The sequence below is a fragment of the Boleophthalmus pectinirostris genome, unplaced genomic scaffold (assembly GCF_026225935.1).
Source record: "Boleophthalmus pectinirostris isolate CB_2022bp ecotype Guang Dong unplaced genomic scaffold, ASM2622593v1 HiC_scaffold_22, whole genome shotgun sequence".
NCBI classification, from domain to species: Eukaryota; Metazoa; Chordata; class Actinopteri; order Gobiiformes; family Gobiidae; genus Boleophthalmus; species Boleophthalmus pectinirostris.
In genome coordinates, this window is record NW_026571190.1 from 40942764 (window position 1) to 40961457 (window position 18694).

The following is an 18694-nucleotide window of genomic DNA, read 5'->3' on the forward strand; positions in this document are numbered from 1 at the left end:
GGAGCTCGCCGTCGCGCCGCGCCGTCTGTCGGTAAAAATAGAAAAATAGTTTCCCCCCGTTTCCTCCCGTTGACTCTTGTTTCTTCCCGTTTCCTCTTGTTTCTTTCCGTTTCCTCTTGTTTCTTCCCGTTTCCTCTTGTTTCTTTCCGTTTCCTGTTTCCTCTTGTCTTCTCTTGTTTCCTCTCTTTTCTTCCCGTTTCCTCTCATTTCTTCTCGTTTACTTTCTGTTTTTTCCTGTTTCCTCCAGTTTCTTCCTGTTTTCTCTAATTTCTTCCCATTTCTTTTCTGTTTTTTCCTGTTTCCTCCGTGTTTCCTCTTGTTTCCTCCCGTTTCTTCCCGTTTCCTCTCATTTCTTCCCATTTCCTTTCTGTTTCCCTTGTTTCCTCCTAGTTTCCTCTTGTTTCTTCCATTTCCTCCTGTTTCCTCTCGTTTCCTCTAATTTCTTCCCATTTCCTTTCTGTTTCTTCCAGTTTCCTCCCTGTTTCCTCCCGTTTCCTCACAGTTTCCTGTTTCCTCCTGTTTCCTCCCATTTCTTCCTGTTTCCTCTTGTTTCCTCCTGTTTCGTCGCCACGGAGACAAACCCGACTCAAAAGTCTCTCTGAAAGTTGGAAGTTGGTTTCGCCCAAAGCGTTTCTGTGGTTCTGAGTTTGAGTTTCTGAGTTTCTTCCAAATAACAAAGAAAGACCTGAGAGGTTTCTGTGCGTGGGAGTGAAGTGTGTTGCTAATTGGCACAACAACAGTGACGCTCTGAGCTCAGGTTCCAACAAGTCTGAGTGTGAAGTGAAGGTCAGAACAGAGTTTACTCAAAAACATGAACACGGAGATGAGGAGAGGAAAGAAAAGAGGAAAGAGAAGGATAGATGGATGAGTGAAGGAGAGGAAAGAGGAGAGGGGGTAGATTACGGAAGCCGAGAGGCGTCACAACAAACGCAAACGCCGCAACAAATACAAATGCGACAACACAACAAAAACCCACAACACACCAAAAAAAGCCACAATGGAAGTGACAGCGGGACTCTATTTTCCGACGGATCGATCAAGCGGCAAGTGAAGAAGAACTACGACGTGAAAAGTAAAGGAACGGAGAAGTTGGAAACGTAAGTAAAAGTAATTTATTGTTTTATCATTATTCGTTTCACGTTGTAGTTCTTCTTCTTCACTTGCCGCTTGATCGATCCGTCGGAAAATAGAGTCCGGCGGTCACTTCTGTTGTGGCTTTTTGATGTGTTGTGGCTTTTTAATGTGTTGTGGCTTTTTATTGTGTTGTGGCTTTTTGATGTGTTGTGGCTTTTTGATGTGTTGCTGCATTTGCGTTTGTATTTGTTGTTGCGTCTGCATTAAAATAGAGTCCCCGCGGTCATTTCCGTTGTGGCTTTTTTGGTGTGTTGTGGCTTTTTGTTGTGTTGTCGCGTTTGTATTTGTTGCGGCGTTTGCGTTTGTTGTGGCTCCTCTCGGCTTCCGTAGCAGATGGATCAGAGAGACAGAGGAGGGAATGGAGAAAGAAGGAGAGGGACCCTGAGTTGTTCCCAGTCCAGCCCAAAGCCACGTCCACGCGGCAACGCTCCTGGATTTTTTTTCTTCGCAGGTTGAAAAAAATTTGCATCCACACACGTGTCGGATCAGTAAATATTCACGTCTGCCACACCTGTATGTGGCGCTGTAACAATGATAATAATATTTAATAATGCAAATTTCATTCACCGTGTTTTAAATTTAGTCGATTTTAGATTCTATCCCAGAAATACAGACGTTTAGTTTTGTAAAAGTTAAACACAAGTCACAGAGAGAACACTCATCTTCCACTGAGTCGTGTCCTTTAGTCCGACAGAAGCTGAACCACATCAGAGACACAAGGAAAGAGATGATTTTTTGAGCTCAGTTTATGTAAATGAATCATGTGGTTTTAGTTTCGTTTCTGTAAAACATAAACAAATCTACACAAAGTTGTGTGGATAGAGAAGACTTGTGGACACAGAAACGACGTGTCTGGACGCAGATCGTTTCTGATTCGCTGATATGTGGATTTGTTTCAGTGTAAACGTCTTTGTTATTGATCCGTGTGTGTGTCTGTGGTGTGTGTTGTTAGTTTTGCCTCTAACAGTGTGTTTCGGTTTCTGGGCGACAGGAGCGGCTCCGTAGGCTGCACCTGTCACATTTCGCCATCGTTCTTGTGGTCTGTGGAGGTCAGTTCGAGGTTCGAGGGCTGCAGGCTTCGCTGCATCAGAGGATCCTGGTGATGATGAGATGGTGATGTTATCATTTCCCAAAGCTGCTGTTTGTTCGTCCACACGACAACGCGACGCCGACGTTCTCAGATTTCTCCACTCTGGAACCCGTTCTCAAAAAACACCGTTTTCGCCCACACAAAACACCGACTCCATGTGAACGAAAGACCAAAACAAATACAAACTTCTCTGTTTTGACCAAAAAGCTGTTATCCTGTGGACGGGCCCTTAGTCCCTCCAGTGTGTCCTGGGTCTTCCTCAGGGCCTCCTCCTGGTGGGACATGAACACCTCCTGAGGGACACGTCCAGGAGGCATCAGAACAGACGTCCTCCCCTCAGACGCTCCTCTCCACGTGGAGGAGCAGCGGCTCTACTCCGAGCTCTAAACTCTATCTCTAAGGGAGCGCCCAGTCACCCTGCGGAGGAAACTCATCAAACTCAAGGATTCTCCCACAGAGCGCAATGCATTTTGGGAATTCAAACTACTCGTGTTCTTCAGGGCATCCGGCTTTCACAAAGGTCAGATTTTGTAAGTTTCTTTTCTATATTTTCACAACACAAACTTTTTAACATTTTTAAATCCTCAAAGCTCCACACTGTGCACATGACACGGGTGGGAGGAGCTCGCCTGGACTGAGGAAGTAAATGAAGAAGAGGTTCATCTTCAGATTTTATTGTAGTTCTATGGATCTAATGTAAGTCCTGTTTACATGTACACGGGTATTTTTAAAAACAGACATTTACGTTCATTTGTTCAGATCTTTTACATGCAAACGCCGACTTCACCTCTGAAAACGAATCTTTCTAAAAACTCCAGCGAGAGTGGAGACTGTGTAAAACCCTGTTTGAAATAAACGGAATTTTAGGAGCCGACGAGCCAAAAGTGCGACCAGTGTTTCCCTTTCGCTCTGATGACAACGACGACCCTGTGGAGGAAACTCACTTCGGCCGCTCGTACCCGCGAATCTCGTTCTTTCAGTCTTTACCCAGAGCTCATGACCAGAGGTGAGGGGAGGAACAGAGACTGACGGTAAATCCAGACTCAAGTCCTCTTCACCACAACGGTCCAATACAGCGACCGCATCCTCCCGTTTCCTTCCTGTTTCCTCTCGTTTCCTCCCTGTTTCCTCTCGTTTCCTCTCGTTTCCTCTCTTTCCTCTTGTTTCCTCCCTGTTTCCTCTCGTTTCCTCCCTGTTTCCTCTCGTTTCCTCCCAGTTTCCTCTTGTTTCCTCCCTGTTTCCTCTCGTTTCCTCCCAGTTTCCTCTCGTTTCCTCCCTGTTTCCTCTCGTTTCCTCCCAGTTTCCTCTCGTTTCCTCCCAGTTTCCTCTCGTTTCCTCCCTGTTTCCTCTCGTTTCCTCCCAGTTTCCTCTCGTTTCCTCCCAGTTTCCTCTCGTTTCCTTTCCTGTTTCCTCTCGTTTCCTCCCAGTTTCCTCTCGTTTCCTTCCTGTTTCCTCTCGTTTCCTCCCTGTTTCCTCTCGTTTCCTCCCAGTTTCCTCTCGTTTCCTTCCTGTTTCCTCTCGTTTCCTCCCTGTTTCCTCTCGTTTCCTCCCAGTTTCCTCTCGTTTCCTTCTCGTTTCCTTCCTGTTTCCTCTCGTTTCCTTCCTCCCAGTTTCCTCTCGTTTCCTCCCAGTTTCCTCTCGTTTCCTCCCTGTTTCCTCTCGTTTCCTCCCAGTTTCCTCTCATTTTCCTCCCAGTTTCCTTCTAGTTTCCACTCGTTTCCTCCCAGTTTCCTTTCGTTTCCTCCCTGTTTCCTCTCGTTTCCTCCCAGTTTCTCTCGTTTCCTCCCAGTTTCCTCTCGTTTCCTCCCTGTTTCCTCTCGTTTCCTCCATGTTTCCTCTCGTTTCCTCCCAGTTTCCTCTCATTTCCTCCCTGTTTCCTCTCGTTTCCTCCCAGTTTCCTCTCGTTTCCTCCGTTTCCTCTCATTTCCTCCCTGTTTCCTCTCGTTTCCTTCCTGTTTCCTCTCGTTTCCTCCCAGTTTCCTCTCATTTCCTTCCTGTTTCCTCTCGTTTCCTCCCTGTTTCCTCTCGTTTCCTCTCGTTCCTCCTGTTTCCTCTGGTTTCCTCCCAGTTTCCTCGTTTCCTCCTCGTTTCCTCTCGTTTTCCTCCTCGTTTCCTCTCGTTTCCTTCCTGTTTCCTCTCGTTTCCTCCCTGTTTCCTCTCGTTTCCTCCCAGTTTCCTCTCGTTTCCTCCCAGTTTCCTCTCGTTTCCTCCCTGTTTCCTCTGGTTTCCTCCCAGTTTTCTCTCTCCTTTCCTGTTTCCTCTCTGTTTCCTCCAGTTTCCTCTCGTTTCCTCTCGTTTCCTTCCTGTTTCCTCCCTGTTTCCTCTCGTTTCCTCCCAGTTTCCTCTCGTTTCCTTCCTGTTTCCTCTCGTTTCCTCCCAGTTTCCTTTCGTTTCCTCCCAGTTTCCTCTCGTTTCCTTCTAGTTTTTCCACTCGTTTCCTCCCAGTTTCCTCTCGTTTCCTCCCCAGTTTCCTCTCCTGTTTCCTTTTTCCTCCCAGTTTCCTCTCGTTTCCTCCCAGTTTCCTCTCGTTTCCTTCTAGTTTCCACTCGTTTCCTCCCAGTTTCCTTTCGTTTCCTCCCTGTTTCCTCTCGTTTCCTCCCGTTTTCCTCTCGTTTCTCCTTTCCCTATTTCCTCTCGTTTCCTCCCAGTTTCCTCTCGTTTCCTCCCTGTTTCCTCTCGTTTCCTCCCAGTTTCCTCTCGTTTCCTCCCAGTTTCCTCTCGTTTCCTCCCAGTTTCCTCTCGTTTCCTCCCTGTTTTTTCCTGTTTCCTCCTTGTTTCCTACCAGTAACTCTTGTTTCCTCTCGTTTCTTCCATTTCCTCCCGTTTCTCCCTGTTTCCTCCTGTTTCCTCTTGCTTCCTCCCGTTTCCTTTCGTTTCCTCTCATTTCCTCCCTGAGACTTTCCGTTTCCCCAGTTTCCTCTTGTCTTCTCTTGTTTCCTCCCGTTTCTTCCCGTTTCCTCTCATTTCTTCCCGTTTCCTTTCTGTTTTTTCCTGTTTCCTCCCAGTTTCCTCTCGTTTCCTCCCTGTTTCCTCTCGTTTCCTCCCAGTTTCCTCTCGTTTCCTCCCTGTTTCCTCTCGTTTCCTCCCTGGACGCTGCACCTGTCCACCTGTCAATCTCACGCTCCATCCTCCCCTCACTCCAGAACAAGACCCCGAGATACTCGAACTCCAAATTAAACGCACAAAAACAGAACAACATCACAACACAACACAGAAAAACGACAAAGACGTACACTTGTGGGCGGAGCCTCGTACAGAATCTTACAGCCAACCATAAGGAAGGTTTGAATAGAGCCTGGTAGAGATCACTATATTACTCAAACAAGCATGGGTGACTCTAAACCTCTTCAGGCGTTTTTTCCGATGAGGGAACGAGGTTATAAAACGACAGAAAGCTCCACAAAATCGATTTTCCACAACACCCCGTCTCTGATCTGACTTTACATGATTCAGTTTAAAAATAGCTCCGTTTGCCTTTTCTGATGTAAACACGACCTCGGGCGAAAGCGAACCGCGACTAACGGGCGGCGACTCACCGAACGGAAACAGACGCTCGTGTGGATCAGAGTCACAACACGGAACCTTCAAACTCCAGAGGAAGAAACACTCAACACTGATTCTGACGCCACGATGAAAATAAAAACACCGATGGAAGAGAATTTGTCCCATCAGATTTTGAATTTGAAGCACCGTTGAATTTCTCACTTTGAATTTTTTAAGTCACATGGAAATAGAAAAGAAAGTTTTACCATTTAATGTTGAAAATCACATTGTAATTTCTAAAGAAAGAGGGATTGTTGAAGATAATTTGTTCTATTTTATTTTGAATTTTAAATATCGCTGAATGTACAAGTATTTTTATTCTGAATTTTAGTTGCTGATGTTTAAGTGTACTTTTGTTTTAAAGTAAAAATAAAAATTTCACCTTTTGAATCAAAGAAAACTATTTCAAGCACCTCAAATTGAACAGTCGAAATTCAAGTGTAAAATTCGCAGTGAAAAAAGTTTGCAGCAAAAACCCAATACACCAGGCAGAAGTAATCGATCCAGAGTGATCCAATCTAAACACGGATCTATAATCAAACCTGGATAAGCCCCTCCCCCTCTGTCCCGGCTCCAGACAGACTAGTGGACGCTCCAGGTACTGCAGCTCTGGGGCCCAGACAGAATTCTCCCACAGAGGCAATGCATTATGGGAATTCAAACGGTCCGTGTTCTGACAGGGCATCCAGCTTTTACAAAGGTCCGATTTGGTAAGTTTCTTTTCTGTTTTTACAACATTAATTTTTAAAATTAGTTTAAATCCTCAAAGCTCCACACTGTGGTCCAAACGCTCCACACCGTGAACGTTACAGACGTGACGCTGTGGGAGGAGCTCACCCGGGCTGAGGAAGTAAACAAAGAAGAAGTTCAGCTTCAGATGTTATTATATTTCTATGGATCTAGGCCTCGTTTACACGTACACTGTTTTTTACCCTCTCCAGGCAGACGTTGCAGATTTGCAACAGCTAAATTCCGATTACCTACTTACTCTAAATCCATATTTTATGAGCTTTTTTTACTCAGGAGCCTTTTCTCCGTCCATGCTGATAAACATGGACGATGCAGACTGTGTAAGAACGGCTCCACACAAACGACCTGCCAGAAGTGCAAAATACTTTTTTTGTTCACAAAGGATAAAAAAAGTCAGGATTGTATATTACTACCCCATATTATAATTTTCCCCAAATATCAGATTTTTCCTGATACTAAAAATTAATTTGATCCTGAGAGGGTTGACAGCTTCATTTGTTTCCATCTTTGATACACAAACTGCAAATTTGCCTCTGAAAACTGAAAACTCTGGCGAAAGTGGAGATTCTGGAAAACGACAGTTTGGTGTTTGTGTGTAAAGTGATAAACAGAGTTTTAGGAGCCGACGCGACAAAAGTGCGACCAGTGTTTCCTTTCTGCTCTGATGATGAAGATGATGATGATGATGATGATGATGATGATGATGATGATGATGATGATGATGATGAAGATGATGATGATGATGATGATGATGATGATGATGATGATGAAATGATGATGATGATGATGATGATGATGATGATGATGATGATGATGATGATGATGATGAAGATGATGATGATGATGATGATGATGATGATGATGATGATGATGATGATGATGATGATGATGATGATGAAGATGATGATGATGATGATGATGATGATGATGATGATGATGATGATGATGATGAATGATGATGATGATGATGATGATGATGATGATGAAGATGATGATGATGATGATGATGATGAAGATGATGATGATGATGATGAAGCATCAGAGCATCAGTCTCATTTCTTCTGCTGAAACACTTTTCATGTGTTTCATTTTCACACAGCTGATGTTTCATGTCCATGACCAGAGACACATGAGGCTTTATCAGATCTGCGGAGAGGCGAGCCGCTCACTAATGCACCATTTTAAACGTATTTTTGAGTAAAACTTACAACTGTAATGAAATAAAAGCTACAGGTTTGAATCTGATCCAGCTCCATCCTGAGACTCGGTGCAGTTCGGTGGAGGATTTATGCAGCTCGATGTAAACGAGAACTTTTCTGAAATCGATGCCACGCGCACGATGTTATTTTGGAAAATGGACAGAGGGAAATTTCTTTTTCTCAACATATCGAGCTCTGTGTAAATGTAGTCTTAGTAACAAACAGGAAATGGTGCAGTGAAGCGATCTGATTGGTCAGAATTCGCCTCATCACGACCTCAAACCCCGCCCACAGATGAGAACAGCCAATAAGAAACAGCCTCTGTCCTCGTCACTCACAGGATCCGTTGTTTCTTGGATCTTTGCTGTGAAATTTTACACTCAGAATTTTACCGTTTGACTTTCAACTGTTGAATTTGAAGACTTGAAAATATTTGTGCTGAATATTTAAAAGGTGATTTTTTTATTTATTTTATTTAAACAGACTGAAAAAAAGTACACTTAAAAAATCAGCAACTAAAATTCAGAGTTTATTTCAGAGTTTATTTTTTTTATAGTTAAAAAATTCAAAGTGAGAAATTCAGCAATATTTAAAATTCAGAATCTACTGGAACAAATTTTCTTACACAAACACTTTATTTAGTCAATATACTGTGATTTTCAACATTAAATGGTAATATTTTATTTTTTATTCCTACGTGGTCAGTTTTTTATTATCGATACCTGTGAAAAATGAGTATCTAGTTTCGATTCTGGTTTTGGTATCGATTAGTGTCAGATTTTTAATATTTTTGTCGACCTTCGAGGCAGAATGTATGTGAAGTTTAAGGTTCTACGCTCTGGTGAATCTGTATTCTGCATTTGACCCGGGTGAGTCCCGCCGGGTCGGAGCTGTCAGGAGCAGTGGACCAGAACCGACACACACGACGCTCCGATATATATGTGCAAAAAAAAAAAAAACACCTCCGAGAGCTCATTTACTCACATAATTAAAGATGTTCTAACACGTTTACACCGACTCTGGATATTTTTGTTACTGTCTGATTAAAAACTGAAACTGGAACTGAGGAAAACAAAAAAAAAGTAAAATAATTGAATGTTTTAGTTCTGGGGGAGAGAAGTTCGTTTATGTACAGAGACTGTGGTTTGTACTGAAGAAAGAGAGAGAGAGAAGGAGGAGGAGAAGGAGAGAAAGAAGACAGGAGGAGGAGATAAAGAGGAGAGGGGAGAGAAGGAAGAGGGGAGGAGGAGAGAAAGGAGAGAAGGAGGAGAGAGAGGAGAGAAGGATGAGGGGAGGAGGAGAGAAAGGAGAGAGGAGGAGGAGAGGAGGAGAGAGAGAGAAGGAGGAGAGAAGGAGGAAAGAAGGAGGAGAGAAGGAAGAGAGGAGGAGCAGAGGAGGAGAGAGAAAGAAGGAGGAGAGAAGGAAGAAAGAAGGAGGAGACAGAGGAGAGAAGGATGAGGGGAGGAGGAGAGAGAGGAGAGAAGGATGAGGGGAGGAGGAGAGAAGGAAGAGAGGAGGAGGAGAGGAGGAGAGAGAGAGAAGGAGGAGAGAAGGAGGAGAGAAGGAGGAAAGAAGGAGGAGAGAAGGAAGAGAGAAGGAGGAGCAGAGGAGGAGAGAGAGAGAAGGAGGAGAGGAGGAGGAGAGAAGGAAGAGAGAAGGAGGAGTGAGAGGAAAGAAGGAGGAGAGAAGGCGAAGAGAAGGAGGAGAGAGAGGAGGAGGAAAAAGGGGAAAGACAGAAGGGGAGGAGGAGACAGAAGAGACGGAGAGAAAAGGAGGAGAGGAGGAGGAGAAAAGGAGGAGGAGAGAAGGAGAGAAAGCAGGAAAGAAGGAGGAGAGAGGAGAGAAGGAGGAGAGAAGGAGGAGAGAAGGAGAGAAGGAGGAGAGAGAGGAGAGAAGGGAAAAGTGAGAGAGAAAAGGAGGAGAGAAAGAGGACAGGGGTAGAGAAGGAAGAGAGGGGGAGAAAAGGGGGGAGGGGGAGAGAAGGAGGAGAGAGAGATTGCGGGAGGAGAGAAGGAAGAGAGAGATGGGGAGGAAGAGACCGAAGGGCAAAGACAGAGGGAGAGAGGGAGGAGAGAAAGAAGAGATGAGAAGAGAAAGAGGAGAAACAGAAGAGAAGAGAAGGAGGAGAGAGAAAGAGAGAGAGAGAGAGGAGAGACTTAATAGAGAAGGAGAGTGGAAAGAAGAGAGAGTTGAGACTGAGATGAGAGCGAAAGAGAGGGAGGAGAGACAGAATAGAGAGGGGGAGAGAGGAGAGAGGGATGAGGGACGAAGAACTGAACACGAGGAGAAAATAACAACAGAAGGAGAAGAAGGACGATCCTGTTCACACGAGATAAACACAGAGAGACAAATGAAGAGAGAAAGAAGAACAGAGAGAGAGAGAGAGAGAGAGAGAGGAAGAGGAAAAAGAGAGAGAGAGAGAGAAAGAGAGAAAGAGAGGAGATGACCTGAGCTGCCCTGAGCTGCCCTCTGCGGGTAAAAGATCATTAAAGAGGAGCAGGAGAATCACTGAACTGAAGAAGCGATCAGGACGCAGCCTCAGGGAGAGAACGAGAAAAAAGATTCAAATGAAAAAGGGAACAGGACGGAGAGAAGGAAAAGGACAAGAGAGAAAGAGAGAAAAAGAGAGAGAGAGAAATCACAGCCACACACTGTAAAAACACTAAAGCACAGGTGTCAAACATACGGCCCGGGGGCCAGATTCGGCCCTCCAAGACTTTTAATCTGGCCCTTGGCTGATTTTCTAATAAAATATTTTAATGATATTTTCTATTAAAATCGTCTCCAGCGTCTCTGTACGTGGCCCCTCCCACCAGAGCAGCACAAATGAAGACTTGTCTCTTTCCAAACGCTCTTAAAGGACGATCGTTTTGACTGTTGACCGTGACACCCTCATCAGAAAAATGTCCAACATGAGAAAAGTGGAGCCGAGTGCAGGATTTTACAACAAAAATTGACTTATTCCTATTTACAAACAAGTTCATGTTAAAACTTTGTGTCAAAATTGCATTTTTCTTATAATATTTAGTAAAAGAAAGAGTTCATCAATTAAAAAAGATTTCTGTAATAGATTTGTGTTTCTCTGCACAAATATTTGAACTTATTGTTATTTTTGGGGTTTATATGACATGAGTTTTCTGATCCGGACACTTTGGATCAAAGTCGGTTGGACACGACCCCCGGACGAAAATGAGTTTGACACTCCTGATCTAGACTTTTCTGGATTCAAACTGAAAATAAAACCAACCGGCTGCTCAGAGACGTCGTCGTGTGTTTGGAGAAATGAACCTGGAGTCACTAATATAATGAACCTGATGATGAAAAGGAAACACGTGTGTGGACTGACGTGTCTGAAAACTGCCTCATGTAAAAGCATTAACGCCTCAATTGTGAAATATTGTATTTTGGTCCAGAGCCCAGGCCTCCTCCTCTTCCTCTTCCTCTTCCTCCTCCTCCTCCTCCTCCTCCTCCTCCTCCTCCTCCTCCTCTTCCTCCTCCTCTTCTCCTCTCCTCCTCCTCTCTCCTCCTCCTCCTCCTTCCTCCTCCTCCTCCTCTCCTCCTCCTCCTTTCCTCCTCCTCCTCCTCCTCTCTCCTCCTCCTCCTCCTTCCTTCCTCCTCCTCCTCCTCCTCTTCCTTCCTCCTCTTCCTCCTCCTCTTCCTCTTCCTCCTCCTCTTCCTCCTCCTCTTCCTCCTCTCGAGCCCAGCGGAGGTGCACTGCGGCTGCGTCCCCTCCTCCCTCCTCTTTCCTCCCTCCTCTTTCCTCCCTCCTCTTTCCTCCCTCTTCTCTTTCTCCTCTCTCCTCGCCGCAGGTGCCGGGGTTCGGACAATAACCGGAATCGACGGCTCTCAGCGTGACTCCCGCTCGCCGCCGGTTCAGACGGAGCCGCGCGGGGAGTCACGTGACCGCGCCTCGGCCAATCGCATCGCGGCGCGACATGGATCGGAGGACACACGCGGAGTTTGATCCACGGAAAACAACACGGACGAGTCTGAACGCGACGCGAGGAACGAGCGAAAAGAGGCTCGTCTGTCGGACATGTGCCTCGTTTACATCGTTACACTGGATTTGATTAAAGACGAGGAAATACTTTAACTGCAAACACATTTTTAGATCAACAGGTTATCGTTTCATGTTTTGAAAATGTTATATTTGGGTCCCAACTTCCTTTGTTATATATTCAAGAAGATTTGTCGTGAGCATGACTTGTGGGCGGAGCCTCGTACAGAATCTTTCAAGTGTTATCTAGTTCATTTTAGTACATATGCTTTTATTTTGGTCCAAGGAGCCAGATTTGAGAAAAATAAACGAGAGCGACGACGCAAGTTGGTAAAAGGCGATAAAAACAAACTCATACAGATAAAAATCAAACTTAACTCCTACAGAAGCAACACCTGTATGTATAGGTTTGTGAATTTAATTTGGGTTATTTCTGGTGTATAAATTAGGGACGGGCATTCAATGAAATTTTCTTAATCGATCGTCAGAAGAATTAACGATCGATTATCGATTAATCATTAACGTTTTTATATTAAAATGATCATCATTATTATTACTATCTGCACTAATCTGCATAAATAAATTCAACTTTACGACATATAAACATAACGACTCTAGATCCACATCAGCTGTTTGACATTATAATGTGTTTAATTCAGTTTTGTTCAAATCTCACAGAAACAAAACTTAAAACCACATCACTAATTTACATAAACTCAGCGAAGATAAAACTACAACAAATACAAATGCGAAAACACAACAAAAAGCCACAACAAACCCAAAAAAGCCACAACGGCAATGACCGCGGGGACTCTATTTTAATGCAAACGCCGCAACAAATACAAACGCCACAACACAAACACAAACGCAAAAGCCACAACACATTAAAAAGCCACAACACATTAAAAAGCCACAACACATCAAAAAGCCACAACACATCTAAAAAGCCACAACACATTAAAAAGCCATAACGGCAGTGACCAAGTGGCAAGTGAAGAAGAAGAACTACAACTTGAAAAGTAAAGGAACGGAGAAGTTGGAAACGTAAGTAAAAGTTATTTATAGTTTTATCATTATTCGTTTCACGTTGTAGTTCTTCTTCTTCACTTGCCGTTTGGTCACTTCTGTTGTGGCTTTTTAATGTGTTGTGGCTTTTTGATGTGTTGTGGCTTTTTAATGTGTTGTGGCTTTTTGATGTGTTGTGGCTTTTGCGTTTGTGTTGTGGCTTTTTAATGTGTTGTGGCTTTTTAAGGTGTTGCGGCATTTTAATGTGTTGTGGCTTTTTAATGTGTTGTGGCTTTTTAATGTGTTGTGGCTTTTTGATGTGTTGTGGCTTTTTGATGTGTTGTGGCTTTTTGATGTGTTGTGGCTTTTTGATGTGTTGTGGCTTTTTAATGTGTTGTGGCTTTTTAATGTTGCATTAAAATAGAGTCCCGCGGTCATTTCCGTTGTGGCTTTTTTTGTTTTGTTGTGGCTTTTTGTCATGTTGTCGCCTCTGTATTTGTTTCGGCGTTTGCGTTCGTTGTGACCCCTCTCGGCTTCCGTAGCGGGCAGCTCTAATACAGATTTATTTATTGATTGATTGACTGATTTAATGAGACAGGGACATCGCATCATTTTGACATGAACTTTAACAGGAGAGATGAATGTTGCAGGTTGTAGCTCCGGTGCTTGTTTCCACCTGTCGTCCCTGGGCAGGTTCAGTGATTGATTATATTTAACTGACCTGGACTCTCAGCTGTTCTTCGTGGAGACATGTAACCTGTTTGTGTTGACGGGGAAAACGGAGCCCGGAGGAAACTCATCCAGACACGAGAGAAACATGCAGAAAGGCCCGAGCGACCTGGGGATCGAACCCAGAACCACTCAGCCCCCGTGCCGCCTGTTTGATATGATCTCGAGGGCCAAATGTAGTTTATATCTCGGGACAAATGTGGCTCCCGGGCCTGAGTTTGACATGTCTGATGTGTGATAATGATAAAAACAGATCTGTGATAAATAAATAGGGTGATTTATTAAATCCGTGTGTCATTCGTTCATTTGTTTTTCAATATAAAACCAAAAATAAAAAAATGGGGAAAAAAAACATTTTCTTCATTATTTGTCTCCAAAACCAAAATGAAAAAACAGATAAAGATTTGTTTTTTTCAGTTTTCGATTTTGTGTTTAAATGAAAAATGGAAAAAACGGATAACAGAAGTTTTCCGTTTACGTGACTTCAGTGACTGTGATGCTGGACTGAACCAGGACTGATCCAGGACCGGGACCAGACCGGGACCAGACCGAGACTGAGACAAGGACTGAGACCGGAACTGAAACCGGGACCTGACAGGGCCGGAGCTCAAAGCTGAGGCTTGGAGTCAAAGCTCAGAGTCCGCTCTGGTCCCGGTCTCAGTCCTGCTCTGGTCCTGGTCTAGTCCCGGTCTCAGTCCCGCTCTGGTCCTGGTCTCAGTCCCGCTCTGGTCTGTCTGGTCTAGTCCCGGTCTCGGTCCTGGTCTAGTCCCGGTCTGTCCCGGTCTGGTCCGGTCTGCTCCCGGTCTGGTCCTGGATCAGTCCTGGTTCAGTCCGTACATGGTGTAAAATTCCGGCATCACAGTCACTGAAGTCACGTAAACGGGAAACGTTATCCATTTTTTTTCCATTTTTCATTTAAACACAAAATCAAAAACTGAAAAAACTAATCATTATCTGTTTTCTCATTTTGGTTTTGGAGACAAATAATGAAGAAAACTGTTGTTTTTTTCATTTTCTTATTTTTGGTTTAATATTGAAAAATAAATGAACGAATGACACATGAATTTTATTAGATTCTCTGCATCTGGTTCCAGATCTGGTCAAAATATTTGGCTCCAAATTTTATGCACAATTAATGAATATTTAGAGATTACTCAAGACTCTTAACACGCAGCCAAAGGATTTGTGATTTATGCGTATTGTGCTGAATAACTCACATTTGATTAATTACCATTGTAAATGTGTTATTTTGAACTTTGTGCACTGATAAATGGACAATAGTTTTATGTTTTATAAGTATCTGACTGTACATCATCTCAGGCAAACATGTCCAAACTATGGTCCGGGGGCCAAATGCGGCACTCAGACACATTTTTCTTGGCCCTCAGGCTTCTAGTGGAGCTGTAAAGGACCAAAATATTTCCCTTAATTCACTTTTATGGTACAAGCATGAAATTTTGCCACATCACTACTCACACCCCCAGGACTAATATTTCTAGATATGGAACCAAGCCTAAGTCGACCCTGGAGCCGAGAACTGGACATGTCACAAAACGGACTACATGAAAATGAGGCTGGCATAAAAAACACTGCAATAACATCTCCATGGAGACCAGAAAAGTTACATGCTGCACCTTAAAAAGCTTTTGTTGTTGTTGTTATTTAATGTTTACTTTCACTTTAAAAACAGCATTGAAAGTAGCTCATATCTTGATACATACACTATTCTAGTAGTGGAGCTGTTAAGGACCAAAAAATGCCCAGTTGTTCATTTTTATGGTACAAGCATGAAACTTTGTCAGATCATTAACATCCCTAAAACCAACATTTCTGGATATGGAACCAAGCCCAAGTCGACCCTGGAGCCGAGTACTGCACATGACATGGAAACGAGGCTCGGAGCTCAATTACTGCTTAAACCTCCTTTTTTGGAAAATAATGTTAAATTATCATTTAGGTCACAGGTGTCAAACATGCGGCCCGGGTGCCAGATCCGGCCCTCCAAGACCTTTAATATGGCCCTCGGGTGATTTTCTACAAAAATATTGTAATGATATTTTCTATTAAAATCTTGTTAATTTTCTGTGGTGTTTATCACAGCAGCGTCTCCAGCGTCTCTGTACGTGGCCCCTCCCACCAGAGCAGCACAAATGAAGACTTGTCTCTTTCCAAACGCTCTTAAAGGACGATCGTTTTGACTGTTGACCGTGACACCCTCATCAGAAAAATGTCCAACATGAGAAAAGTGGAGCCGAGTGCAGGATTTTACAACAAAAATGGACTTATTCCTATTTGCAAACAAGTTTCAGGTTGTTCATAATATTATAAAAAATTTTGTAAAAGAAAGAGTTCATCAATTCAAAAAGATTTCTGTAATAGATTTGTGTTTCTCTGCACAAATATTTGAACTTATTGTTATTTTTGGGGTTTATATGACATGAGTTTTCTGATCCGGACACTTTGGGATCAAAGTCGGTTGGACACGACCCCCGGAACAAAATGAGTTTGACACTCCTGGTCTAGGTTATAAAAAAGACTGTGTCAAGATACGAGCCACTTTCAATGCTGTTTTTAAAGTACTGAAAGTGATTTTCTTTCTAAATAATCAATATGACACTAACAGTAGATGGACATAATTTAAGGTGATCTCTTATACAAATAGTTTCTCTATCAATAATATTTTTAATTTGGTTCAGTAAAGTCTGGGCTTTTTATTCTCTTTTATGTGAAGATTTCCTCGTCTTTGCTTCAAAACAAACATGAATTTTCAGGATGTGTTTGGTTCATTCATGTAGTTTTAAAAAGCACGACAATATCAAGTAATCCAAAGTAATCAGATTACATTACTCACTTTAAGAAATTTAATGAATTATGTTACAAACTGCATTCTGGGATATGTAATCTGTAATCTGTAGGGGATTACATTTTAAAAGTCACCTTCCCAACACTGGATACAGAGTACAGAGGGTTTGAATAGGGCCCAGGAGAGATCACTTAATTACTCAAACACATGGACGACTCTAAAACCTCTTCAGCCATGTTTCTGATGAGGGGACGACATTATAAAAATCTCCAAAAACGTTCATAATCTCTCCTCTTTAAGAATTCAGACGTGAGCTCTTTGTTTTCTCGGCTCTTTTCTATCAGAGCCACGTTCGTTTTTTTTCTCTCCGTCTCCGTCCAAACGCGCCACAACATCTCAGGATCCAATCTTTTTTATTGCCAGAATTTAATGGTTCGGTATGTAAATGCTGGGCTCGTCTCCACGGCGACGCGTTTCTTCGCCCGGGACGTTTTAGAAATGGGCATTAAAGCGGGATGTTGTGCAAATGGATTTTTTGGAGCTTTCTGTTCCGCGAGAAAAGTTTGTCCCTCATCACAGACCTGCAGGAGGAGGTCTGAGAGTCGTCCACTGACCTCTGTGTGGCCCCGTTCAAACCCTCATTACGGTGAGATGTGAGAGTCTGTACGAGGCTCCGCCCACAAGCCCACGTCAGTCCACAAAAACACGACACAAAACTGAACACAACGACTCGACAAACCTCAAACCTGATGTGACGTGCAGCAGGTGGTCCAACATATATTTGTTTATTTTTAGATTCTCTAGCTTAGCCTGACTCTGCATTTGGTTCCAGATCTGGTTAAAATATTTGGGTGCAAATTTTATGCAAATTAATTAATATTTAGAGTTCACTCAAGACACTTGGAAACTGCCCTGGCCTAGACTATAACACAGAACGAAATAAATCAGGTGTTTTCGAATAATTTGTCAGTTTATTCTGCAAAGATTTAGAAAGTCCATAAAAGTTGCTTGAAAATCCAAAATGTGTTAATTTCCAGGAAACTTCACGCAGCTCGAGCGACTTCAGAACCAGAGGTCCTCCACTGAACCAGGACTAAACCAGGACTAAACCAGGACTAAACCAGGACTAAACCAGGACTAAACCAGGACTAAACCAGGACTAAACCAGGACTAAACCAAGTCTATACCAGGACTAAACCAGGACTAAACCAGGACTAAACCAGGACTAAACCAGGACTAACCACCAGGACTAAACCAGGACTAAACCAGGACTACAACCAGGACTAAACCAGGACTAACCAGGACTAAAGGACTAAACCAGGACTAACCAGGACTGAACCAGGACTAACCAGGACTGAACCAGGACTAAACCAGGACTGAACCAGGACTAAACCAGGACTAAACCAGGACTAAACCAGGACTAAACCAGGACTAAACCAGGACTAAACCAGGACTAAACCAGGACTAAACCAAGTCTATACCAGGACTGAACCAGGACTAAACCAGGACTAAACCAGGACTAAACCAGGACTAAACCAGGACTAAACCAGGACTAAACCAGGACTAAACCAGGACTGAAACCAGGACTAAACCAGGACTAAACCAGGACTAAACCACAGGACTAAACCAGGACCAGGACTAAACCAGGACTAAACCAGGACTAAACCAGGACTAAACCAGGACTAAAGGACTAAACCAGGACTAAACCAGGACTAACCAGGACTAAACCAGGACTAAACCAGGACTAACCAGGACTGAACCAGGACTACCAGGACCAGGACTAAACCAGGACTAAACCAGGACTAAACCAGGACTAAACCAGGACTAAACCAGGACTAAAACCAGGACTAAACCAGGACTGAACCAGGACTAAACCAGGACTAAACCAGGACTGAACCAGGACTAAACCAGGACTAAACCAGGACTAAACCAGGACTAAACCAGAACTAAACCAGGACTAAACCAGGACTAAACCAGGACTAAACCAGGACTAAACCAGGACTAAACCAGGACTAAACCAGGACTGAACCAGGACTAAACCAGGACTAAACCAGGACTAAACCAGGACTGAACCAGGACTAAACCAAGGACTAAACCAGGACTAAACTAAACCAGACTAACCAGTCTATACCAGGACTAAACCAGGACTAAACCAGGACTAAACCAGGACTAAACCAGACTAAACCAGGACTGAACCAGGGACTAAACCAGGACTAAACCAGGACTAAACCAGGACTAAACCAGGACTAAAGGACTAAACAGGACTAAACCAGGACTAAACCAGGACTAAACCAGGACTACCAGGACTAAACCAGGACTAAACCAGGACTGAACCAGGACTGAACCAGGACTAAACCAGGACTAAACCAGGACTAAACCAGGACTAACCAGGACTAACAGGACTAAACAGGACTAAACCAGGACTAACCAGGACTAAACAGGAC

The 18694-nt window shown here is 43.5% G+C and overlaps 1 protein-coding gene across 1 annotated transcript in view; it reads right to left on the bottom strand.

Moving 5' to 3' along the window:
• The window catches only part of LOC110170326 (voltage-dependent T-type calcium channel subunit alpha-1I-like), a 475861-nt gene that overhangs the window by 426408 nt on the left and 30759 nt on the right, over nt 1-18694 (bottom strand). The gene's annotated exons all lie outside the window — the stretch shown is intronic.